Raw genomic sequence first — 12,800 nt, forward strand, 5'->3', positions numbered from 1 at the left:
TCCAGGCACCTGGGTACCTACCTGAGGATGGGGAACTCGCAATATACAAGCTCATATTATTAAAAACACCACTAAATCGATAGGGATACTAAGAATACTCACTGATTACTAAGGATATCCATACCCTACACCACACTCATACATCAGTTAGTCTCGCGGCCACTCAGACCCAGACTGATCTACCCTAGGGCAGATATGATACACAATCCGGTGCGTCTACACATGGGCCTGCAGAACCCAATGCTCTCCTTTCCAAACGGTTCGCAATCCGGCAAACCTCCACGCCAGTCTCCTCCCTGACGCTCTCACTTATTCAAGCCACAATCCTGTGGGTATACACGCTGGTCTCCTACCCAACGTTCTCACTAACGCCGCATATCAACGACGACCACATTCCTATGAACACCTTTATATATATATATATTGGAAAGTCTCTTCACTAAGGGTCTGCTACTACAATATTAGGAGTTAGCCAATTAATATAATGTACCTCTTATTCTTGGCATCATAGGTCCACTCACTCCCTATTTATGTGATCACCACTTACCTGATTGGGATTACTCATCCATTCATGTACCTAATAAACACCTAGGAGATACATTTACCTGGATTGAACAAGAATACAAGGCGCATTTTAGTTTAATACAAACTAGGGGTTTTATTAGAACAATATTAAAGTACACAGATCTGTAACTGACAAAGACTATAGATAGAACACACCGCTGAAAGGGAAAAGATTAGACATACAATAGCCTAGGGAATAAGAACAAGATTAAAGTGTAAGTGTAAGTGTAACTAATTCAGACTACCTCACCTATTAGAAGGAAGATTTCTCTCTCTCTGCCTCTGGTGGGATCAGGGCTCTCTCTCTGCCTCTGGTGGGATTAGGGCTCTCTCTGTCTCTCCCTCCTTCACCACATCACCACGCCTCTGGTTCAGTTCCTCCAGCTGACAGCCTTCTTTGATGCTCTCTGCACTGCTTTCTCTCTCCTCATCTTCAGCAATCGTCTGCCTTCTTTCTCCATTCAAGAACTGCACTCTATTCTGCAGCTCCAGCAGACATCCTCTCTCTCTCTCCAAGCTGTTCTGAGCTCCAAGCTGAACTGAGCTCCCAGCTGTTCTGAGCACCACGCTGAACTGAACTCCAAACTGAACTGAACACTCCTCCTCTCCTGTAGCTCACTAATATGGATTCCTCTCCCCTCATGGAAATTTCCAACAGAGGGCTGTCTCCTACCGAATTCCTGTGCCAGCTCCCAGGCTTCCACGCAACCGCAGTGCGCCTCTGCATGTTACGTCTGGGCCCAAGAGAAAAACACATTCCTCGGATAAGAAGCAGTCCTAACTGGATTTTCCTCTAGCACACAACAGCCTTAACTATAAACATTGCCTTTACCCTGAAAAGCCTCTCAGCTTCATCAAGATGGAGTCCCTCTAGCTCTAGGCCTGTAGGCCTGAAAGGGATGAAATGCCCCCTAGCTCTGCCAGAATACCTACATAAACCATACCAATGTGTCAAGTATGTCAAAGCCAATAGGCAATAGACAGGTTAAAGTCAAGAATAAAGGCATATTAAGCAGCTATCCTCTTCTCGGTCTGGAAGAAAGGGCTTAAAAGGGCCAACACAAGCTAAGAATAGATGTGAGCAAGACTAAGATCTATATCACTGCTAAATAGAGCCAAAAACCCTGCCATAACAATGGTTTATAAAAAAATAAAGTTTTACAAAAAAATGTATTAACCTTTTCGGTTGTTTTCTTAACTGCTGTGTGACTCTTTCGTGTTCCTATTACTGTTATTTGCTGGTATCCACTATGGTGTTAAATTTTGTACCACTTATCACAGGAATACTGGTGATACCTGCAGTTTGCACCAACTTCTGAATACTGAGTTAGATTTATCTCAACTTTAGTTGCATTAAAGTGCTGATAATGAAATGCAGAGTAGCCGTGCCCGTGCAAAAAGACGCGAGGTGCACCTTTGTGATTTATTCTGAATAGTAAAATCCTGTATTGAATTGCACTGAGGTAGTGCCTGCACTTACAGTGTAAACATAAAAAAAAATCAATGAAGAAATCTCATTGTATTTATATTAATTAGGAATAGTGCATCAGGTGCTGGATCTTGACGGGATTTATTTATTTATTCATTTAGTGTATTTTGTTATAGCGCACAGATACCCCAACGGGGTGTCCCGGCGCTCCTGTGCGATCTTTTGCTGAATTAGGTGTTGTTTGAAAAGGGGATGATTAACAGAACAGGTAGGTTTTTAAAGCTTTCCGGAAGGGTAGTTCTTCTTGGATCATCCGGATGGAATTTGGTAACTTGTTCCAGAGGGCAGTGGTACATACTTGGAAGTTTTTTTCCGCCTGAGCCGTTTTTTTGAAGAAGAACTAAGAGTCCTGGTGTTGCTGTAAGGGGTGAGGCAGGTGGAAAGGTAGGCAGAACCCTTGCCTCTCAATGCAAGGTGAGCCAGTATCAGTGCTTTGAATTCTCCTGTATGGGCAGCCAATGAAGTCTGCGACGGTGGGGTGAGATATGTTCGCGGAGGGGAATGCCACCAACCAGTCGTACTGCAGCATTTTGGACTGTCTGAAGTTGATGGCAAAGACCTGCAGACAGTTCGGTGTACAGGCCATTGGCGTAGTCCAGATGCGAGGTGATCAACGCCTGGACTACAGTCTTCCTGGTGTTGTTAGGTAAGAAATTGATGAACTTTTTCACCATCCTGATCTTGGCAAAACATGCTGCAGAGACTGTGTGAACTTGATGTTGCAGTGAGAGGTTAGAGTCCCATCTAACCCCTAAGTTTTTCACTGAGTCTTTGGGCTGGGGTGGTGCACTCAATTCAAGAGGACACCAGATGTTGGGATCTAGTGGGGACGGCTGGTGAAAGAATAATACCTCCGTTTTTCCTGCGTTTAGCCTGAGGAAGTTATTGTCCATCCACTGGACGATAGTGCGAAGGCAGTTTTTTAGTGGGTCAAAGGTTGTTTGGGTAATGCTGTTGAATGAAAACAAAAGTTGAATATCATCGGCGTAGGAGGTGGCCTTTATTCCGGTTTGGGCGATGATGTCGGCGAGGGGTGAGAAATAAACATTAAATAGGAGGGGGCTCAGTGAGGAGCCTTGGGGGACTCCCCACTGAAGTGGGCGGCTGTCTGAGGTATATGGGGGAGTGAACACTGCCTGCCTGCGGTTGGACAAGAAGGATGCAATCCATTTTAAGGCCGTGCCCTGGATGCCTTTGGATTGTAGGCTGCCCAGTTCGTATATTGTTTTGCACATGAAAAAATGACATCACAACTTTCACAACTGCAATGCAAAATTACTTCCGGCGATAACCCACGTTACCACCAGGAATTTTACACCTGCTTTGTGCTGGTGTTAAGCAGGACGACTACCTGCAGCATGAAAGAAAACACATCCTACAGCCACACCAGAACAACCATAGGTGCCATAGAGTCAATCAGCATGATACAGGGATACCCATGAGGGCCACAAGACTCATCACAACAACCCCAGGACCACCAACGCCCCCCAAACGCGCATCTGAGCAAGTGTGTCTGTGTGGTCATTGTGTTAACATGTTAGGCACGGGCCCTGCAACATCACAGTGTGCTGTCTTCAGAAGACGTTACCATGTCACCTCAGTGTTGACCGTGACCGTGGACATGTAGATGCCAGGCATCCTCCTGCAAGCACAACACGTGCGCTGGTCTGGCGTACACAGGTCAGCACAGGGGTGTGCCTATCCGGCAAGGGAAATGGGGTGTCTCTAACATGTCCATGTGAAGGAAGTGCGGTAAGTGTGTCTTTGTGTTCTGGTGTGTCCTGCCACAAGGGCCGCTGGCATACATCACCACCAAACTGCACTCTCATAGTGTGGTTCGAATGCTGCAGGACATGCCAGAATAGCCATTACAATGCTGTGCCATATTAGTGCATGGAATACAACAGCGCACCATACAAAAGTGTGGGGGGTTTGTGGGAGGGAGGAGCAGCTGTTTGGCAATGTAACACACAGTGAACCCGCCCATGTGCCACGTGCTGGGCATCTCATCCATGATGACCACGCACGCAGACATCCCAAAACACCCACGACAGGCCTTTGTACATATCCTGTAAGAATGCAGCCTGGTTTTCACTTCTATGCTCGTTCAGAGATGTGATGTTGCAGGATTGTGTGACTTATGCACCTTGTTGGTGTGTTTAATTTTGGCCATTGTTTGTCTATACTTGTGCTGTACTTGATTGCACATCTGTGCCATTGTGCCCATCTCCCCCGCCCCCCTACTCCCTGCTTTCTTACTCTTCCTGCTGCTGTTGATTTTATAATTTTGCTCCTCCACACATAAATACATGTGAAGAATGAATTAGAATGCTTCCTTGATTCGTTTACGTTTCAAAACTTCTCTCTATTAGTTTCTTTTTAATTTTCCATATAAACAGTTTTTTTCATATTCAACAACACATCAAAGTCAGCAGTGCAAAGTATTCTATCAACACACTTTCTACAAGATTAGACAACACGTGCAGGTAAAAAGTTCATCAATTCTTTTAAACCTAACGATATTTTTTTGCAACATTTTCTCAAACATTTAACGGCACGTCCAGGTTAAAAGTTCACGATTGTTTTAAGTTCGAACAGTGCCTTCCAAATGCAAGTAGCAGGTGTGGTTGAGTTGAGCAAATGTTATCCTATAATATGTAATCCACGTCCAAACTTATTTTCTTAACCAATCACAAAGATGCTTTGCCACAAAACGAATATGCACCCTACTTTTGAAAAACAATGCTTTTCATCTCCCAATCAGGTATCGTTTTGTATCTGAAAAACAACGAGTTCCCCATATTTAAGCATATCTCTTATTCTATGAAGGAACTGCATGAGCTACAGACATCTTTCCATAACTTCCAGCCATACCTTCAAAATGCTAGTGTGGATTGTAGGGCATAGCTATGTTGTCTGGTGCAAGAGGTATGCAGAACAGAGATGTATTGACTTAGACATAGGTTTACAAAATGTGGACATTAAATGGTTTCCACATAGAGGATTGAAGCGGCACCAATTGTTGCCTTTGGTTAAAACCTGTTTGCATATCCAACACCCTGACCTCATGATTGTGCACTGTGGTGGAAATGAACTATTCACATTGACTGAGGTAAGTTTGGAAATGCTTATGAAGGACACCTTTGGACAATTGATGTTACTTTTGCCTCAAACTGTTTTTGTATATTCCAATATATGCCAAAGACAGAAGTGGAAATGGTCAAGGCAATTTTGTCCTCAGATTGAAGGATCTAGGAAGAATGTCAACAAAGCTGTGTCTAGATACCTCAGAGACCACAAAATGGGGTCCATCTACAACAACCACATACGTTTTGATATGGCTGATATCTACAGAAGTGATGGAGAACACTTCCCAGATCAGGGAAATCGAGTTTTCCTGAATAACTTGAAGCTGTGCATCCGCACTTATATGTAGCTCCAACTAATGAACACAAGGGCTCTTTTTAAAGCCACCCTATAACTTACAACTTAGGCCCGCTATTTTAGGGCCAGGTAAAGGCAACCCCGGGCCCTCACCAAAATGTATTCTCCACACAGCTGTGCAACAGCGGCCACACCATCTAACTTTGCAACACAGAGCTCTCACTTAGATCACAACTCTACTCACCCATAGGGGTGAGTAGTCAGAAACTACAAAGATGATGGACCCTTACTAGACTAAGCACCTGACTATCTATCCCCCATGCAATATATAAGACCCTTAAGTTCAAACAAGGGGACTGTGTGCACACTGAATGGCACCCATCATCACTGTGCCTTTTCCCTGGGGAATTTTTTATAATACAAACAACCGCAAAGGTGCACCACAAGTAATGTAACAAATGTAATGATAATGATATATCTTGGAGATGTTGGAGTTCTTCTTCAAATCCTTTATTTTCAAAACATTTAGTCAAACAAAAACAGCCGACGCGTTTCGTCCCAACCTGGGACTTCTTCAGGGCTTTAGGATAGTCGGACGTCGCATGCGTGGGAGAAGTACAAAAGTGTAGTCTTGGGATCTCCTTGTCAGCTACAGTAAATCCTATAAATTTGGTTCTTCCTGACGCTGTGAATATTGTTTTATGAGTGCTAGCGAGCAGAGGCAATACAGTTTTCTTGATAATTCTTCAGAGGTGTGATGGAGGAGTGCCACCTTCCTGAAAGGACTATTTCAGTCCATGTGCTGAATTAGAAGTATCAATGGTGTTGGACTGGAGGTCCTGTAGGTCCTATGGAGGAGGGTGTGGGCACTGTATCCCAGCAGGCCGTTGTGGTCAAAAACGGCCGGCGCCCATCCACTTCCCTCGTCCTGACCGACACCCGCAGCGACCCATAGGGGTGAGTAGTTTACGCTTTACAAATACCGTATTAATTTACCTTCGCACTCCCTATACAACACCACCTAAGCACCATATGCAAGTTGGACAGGTGTGGCACAGAGCCCAGAGCACATGACTTCACAGCATAGCACACACCACAGTTGAGTCTCACAGTTTCATCCCCGAGTCCAGCAGCAGCTCAATTTAACAGCATGACACTCTAGACCAGGGGTCTTCAAACTGTGGGGCGCGACCCCCAGGGGGGCCGTGGAGTGATGCAGAGGGGGTCGCGCCTTCAGTGTCACTTCTGCCCTGGCCTCCAGGGCTTCAGCCCCCCTCCTCCCCCATCCTGTGTCTCAGCCCGGGCTGCTGCAGTGCAGCTCATGCTCCTGGGGCCTCGCCAGTGTCTGGAGGCTTATCTCCGGCCTGAGTTTCACAGGTCTTTAAAGACCATTAGCATATTTACATGCCTTTGTTAACTGATTACCAAAGCTTAGTTTTTTAATGGTTCCAGTACCCCCTGGGCCCCCACTCTGCCTATTCCTTACATTTGTATTTTTACACTTACTGCTGTTGTGTGAGAATGCATTTAATGAAAAGAAATATAAAGTTGGGTTGCCAAATGAAACATGCCTGGCATGTGTTGTTTAAAGATCCTGCAGAGACCTGCTCTTGACACTAAATTGAGTTATAAATAAAAAAGTATGTATTAATTAGTGATGTGACTTTTATGTCTTTATTCTCTTTAATTATTAGTCATGGATCATTGAGGCATCCCTAGAACACAATTAAAACTGCTTTCTATTTATATTTGCTGTTCTAAGTATTCACAGATAAGTGCAAAACATACAGCTGTAGGTGACTGCTTATTTCTGGGCCATCAACATAATGAGCTGGTAACCCTAATCATTAGACTGGAAGTTTGTTGCAGGATCAGCACATTATTATTTCCTCCACCCTCGAACCCTGATTAATGCCATTATAGCAATAGTTTAACTTATATCTGAAACCCTACGCTTCAACTTTTTGGGAATGAACCCTGCTTTCAGACTACTCACTTCTCATTCCTGCCATGCACTCCCACCAATCGCCATGCACTCCCACCAATTGCATTGTTCACTGTGCAGTCACATGGGTACTCTTGTCACCCACACAGTGCAGAAGGTTAAAGTGCCTGGTACAAAGAAGATGTACCATGCACATCACAGAACTGAGTGTGAGTAAACTATGAGTAGCGCTATAAAAAAATGAAATGTTTGTCAGACAGGTACTGTGTGAATTATATAACATTTTCAGTTACCATTTTTTGCAGTTCTCAGACTCTACTGAATTTCACCATACACAGTGATTTCAATGTAGATCATCATACAACAGTGGGGGGGGGAATAATCAATGACATTGTAAAAAAAACAAATCAATGTTGAGCATTATTTACAACAATTATAACTATCTGTTTCTAAATTACATTCTTCAACCACATTAAGTCTTTTTTTCTCTCGAATACATTTTGCAAAATATACACTCTCATTTACAATGCAAATATTATAAAGATCAAATATATAAACCACTTCATTCAAACACAATTTTCCAAATGCACTATCAATTAGCACAAACAATAATCCAAACACTAAGGGGCCTATTAGGATGGCCGGCGGACTCTTGTCCGCCCGCCACCCTAGCAGTGCTAGGACGGGCCACCAGTGGTGCGGCAATTCCGCACCAGCATTTAGGTTGACACCGCCTCGTTGGTGGTGGAAATCCCCCATCCACAACATTGTGGAAAGCGGTGCACACAGCACCGCCCACCACAATGCTTTGGCTACACTGTGTGGATTTGCATGCACAACATGGCCGGCACCGTGCGGTGCCTGCCCATTGTGCATGCAAATGCTGAAGGGTACCATAGGTACCCCATGTGCACCCCTCACCCCAATACCCTGGGGACCAAATACAGGCCCCCACATGCAGTGACCGTATGCCTTTCCATGGAGGCAACACCACCATGGAAAGGCACATCACCGCTGGTATTGTAATATGGATGGCGGCGTCTTGCAGACACCACCACCATATGCAGCCCCTTTTCCGACCCAGTCAACTCGTCCGCCGACGGAAAACCAGCGGACGGTCTTCCCATCCGCTGGGGTCCTCCGCCACACTAATGTGGCAGGTGGAAATGGGAAGCGGGCAGGGGAGGATTTTGGGTGGATCGGAGGTGATCTACCCGACATTCTAATAGACCCCTAATTGTTCACATCTTCCCACTAGGCTGAATAATGTTTCCAAATCCATTTTCATTGAAAATATCAAAAATAAACTCATTAATTTGTATTCACATCTTCTCAATAGGCCGAATGATGTTTTCAATACTTTATTTTAAAAAATATCAGATATGAACTTTGGTCATTCGTAGGGTAACCTACATTTCCATTCAATTCAATTCAAATATCTTTATTCGATTGTAAGCATTACAATCATAAAAGTACAACTCATGAACAAACAGTTAAAAACAATCCAAGTAGTTCATTTCATGTAACATGTAAGAGACACAACATACAGGATAAAGTAGAAAAGAGAGAGCAGCGGGTACTATGAGCATGGACAATATTAAATGTGTATTAAAAGCATAAATTATTTCATTATATAGATTAAAAATACCTAAAAAATTTACAGCATAATTATCCATCCATACTTTTCCTGAAGGAGATTGCACTTTATTTGTCTGTAACTTTTTTTAAAAAGCTGTCACAATTCAGTAATTGAAGGTAGTAAAGTGCAGGTTTGATTTGTACAAAGTTCAGATTTTTGAGGCACGGTTTAAGATATAGTTTCCATGGTATAGTGTAATAAGGGCAAATAAATAGAAAGTGTGCCAGGTCTTGAGGAGACTTCCTGTCGCAGCCACAAGCTGGCAACACTTCACCCGGATGAGCCCCACTTGGAACCGCCAGTAGGAGATGAAATAGGTCAAATCGGAACCTTGTTAGCAAGAAACGTTCATAGCCAGTCATAGGCCATGACAAATAAGGTTCCATTTGTGGACAGGTTTTGAGTAGTAGGTGTTTCCTAACGCTGTCCTTCTGTATCTCGACCTCTTCTCTGTCAGTGCATCTTAGTAATAACATAGCATTTTTTACCAAGATAACATCAGGTTTTGTGATCAAGTTGGGGGCAAAAAACAAATCAGGTCGGCCAATTGCCGTCAGACAATCCATTATATACTTCAACCACGGGACTTTAAACCTCCCATCTAGCGTTAAAGCTTCTTTTAATAAAGCTTGAGTGAGAGGAATATCGGTATTGAGCCAACAATTCAACCAGCACAGTACCGGGTTTACTGCTATTCTATCACTTAAATAGGGGACACCCAGCTCCTCGTGTACAGAAAAATTCCCGGTACCCCTGGCAACCTCAGTATCTTTTTCAGAACATTATTTTCTGTTACCTCTAGGTCCTTTATCTTGCAGTAGCCCCAAAGCTCGCTTCCATAACAGGCGACAGCAACACTTTTTGCCTGATATATTTTAAGCAAAGCGGCCGTTGGACAATTCCCAATTTTTTTGCAAAGCCAAGTATGGCCGCATTAACACATGTTGCCTCGCACTTCTTTTTGGTAACTGCGGGGCCCCAAGATAGTTTATGGTCTAAGAGGACCCCAAGGTATGAAAAGGTATTAGTAGTAGGGATTTTCTCCCTATTTATGCTGAAAGAATTGATTTTCCGTGTACCCTTTCCTATTTTCATGACATAGGACTTGGAATTGTTAATGATTAGGCCACGGGACTCCATGAATTTAAAAAAGGAATTTAATAATTTCTTAAGACCATTTGCTGTTCTAGATATAAGAACAGCATCGTCTGCGTAAAGCAGCACAGGAACCCCTTTGCGCTCTACAAAGGGGTAGTCTGCTTCAGTGTTTAGAAGAAATTCCTCCAATTCATTAATGTACAGATTAAAGAGGAATGGAGCCAGGATGCATCCTTGACGTACACCCCGGTTTGTTCTGAATTCGTCCGTTACTTTGAGATCTTGGGTGTATCGAACATTGGCTCTTGTGTCCGAATGCAGATCGGCTAAAAAGTTGACAAGATTCCTCTCTACGCCCATTTTCAACAGGGTAGCCCATAATATGCCTCTGTCCACACAATCAAAAGCGGACGACAAGTCCATAAATGCCATGTAAACAGTTCCTTGTCTAGCCAGGGTGTATTTACTTAGGATCAGGTATAAGTTCAGACACTGTGTAATTGTCGAATGGCCGGGTCTGAATCCGTACTGTATAGGTGATAAAATATTGTTATCTTTGGCCCATGTAGATAGCCTGTTAAGAATTATCCCACCTACCACTTTAATTACTGAATTTATTAAAGATATCGGCCTGTAACATAATGGGCTGCTACGGTCGCCCTTTTTAAAAACAGGGACTATAGTCGATAATCCCTACGCATTTGGGCACCCTGTAATCACTGCTGCATTCACTACCGCCGTGAGGACGGGAGCCCAAAAGGAAATACTGGACTTAAAAAGGTCCGGTGGTAAACCATCTGGGCCCGGGGCCTTATTGCTAGTTAGACCCTGAATACCCCTTACAACCTCATTAACTGGAAAGCATAAAGGGTTTACGGATGGGGTTAAAAGAACATTTTCTGCCCGATGCTCATTACTCTTAAAAATTATACTGAAGTGGGTCAACCACTCCCCCTCTGAGATGTTTGTACCAAGGGCTATATCATTAGGGTTATCAAACAAAGGTTTGTTGATAATTTGCCAGAACTTACTACTGTTCCCCAACACTGAAGGATCAAGGAGGGATTCTATGGTATTAGCCTTGATTTCCTTTTTCCTATCGGCTAATGCCTTCTTATAAGTCAAACGAAGATTTTTTATCAGATCAGAATCTCTAGGTTTGATTTTTAAGGCATTCTTCAGATCTCTACTTGCCTTTGAGCAGTTATGGTCAAACCATTTAGAGTTTTTCCCGCTTTGACCTTTTGTTGGTGCTGTTAACATGAGGCCAATTTTTGAAACTATCGCCTCAAACCCGGTCAAAATGTTCTCAGGGGGTGAGTCAGAAGATGTGCATGCTAACAGTTCCTCCTCACATGCATTGTTTATTTTAGTATATAAAGTGTCTTGATTTATCAATGTCCACTTTATACGGCGTCTGCCATTTATACAGCTCAATACTTCATTTTAAAAAATATCAGATATGAACTTTGGTCATTCGTAGGGTAACCTACATTTCAATTCCAAATGGGTATCATTGTAATGTGTCTATTGTAAATAAACTAAGTAGGTAGCAGGACACGTCTTCAGGATAGTAAGATAGGTTTATTAAGTTACATAAGATAAGACAGCAGAGCAGTAAACCTCACAGCTGACCAGACCATCAACTGTAAGGCTGGAATCCTTACACACAAGATAGAACACTCTTAGGTAGCATGGGAGGTAGAGTAGGTAGGGACACTAAGAAAGGACTACAGACACCAAGTAGTCATATTGAATGAAGTATACACATACAACATATCTTCTCCCTTTACAGACAAAAACAAAATAAAAGACTAAAACACATTGAAAGAATTAAAGGATGGAAAACACAAAGAAGAAAACATATAACACATAGGACTCAAACACAATGAAAGAATTGAATAATGGAAAACACGAAGACGAAAACATATAACACATAGGAGGTCAGCGACCTCAAGAACTTCCAGAACACGAAGGAAGAGAATCAGGATCAAGATGAAAATGATGATGAAGATCATGATGACCACCTTCTCCCCTTCGATTGACAAAACATGAAGAGCCAGTCCACTCTCTAGACTCCGTCATTGTGGCCATCAAAAACAGAAATAGAGAGTTCACTTTCTCTAAATTGTGTTTGTCCATAGCGGCTTCTCGCTAATTGTTGAAAATAGAACAGTTCTGGAAAAAATGATCCCGAAGATAAATTTAGAGCCAGAATTCTCACAGTCCAAAATCTAGTTCAGTTGTCTAGGATCTGGGTCTTCTCCTCGGGTTGTAGGCCTCTGATTGTAGTTTGGACCCCTAAGTTCCCTCAAAATTACATTACCTTTGTCCACTCCCGGTACATATTGTGGGACCTTTGTACCCTTCCAGTCCTGGGACTTCCTTTTTCCTCTCCCGGTTTTAACTCTGGGATCTTTGTCCCTTTCTGGTCCTGGGACATCCTTTGTCCTCTCACGGTATTGATTCTGGGTAATGTGTCTTAATACCTGCGCGCGCACTAAGCGTCTCGCGACTTATGCCAAGCGCGCTTGATAATTATGGTAATGCGTCTTAATACCTGCGCGCGCACTAAGCATCTCGCGACTTATGGCAAGCGTGCTTGGTAATTATGGTAATGCGTCTTAATACCTGCGCGCCCACTAAACGTCTCGCGACTTATGGCAAGCGTGCTTGGTAAT

This window comes from Lissotriton vulgaris, chromosome 1_1 (genome assembly GCF_964263255.1).
Source record: "Lissotriton vulgaris chromosome 1_1, aLisVul1.2, whole genome shotgun sequence".
NCBI lineage: Eukaryota > Metazoa > Chordata > Amphibia > Caudata > Salamandridae > Lissotriton > Lissotriton vulgaris.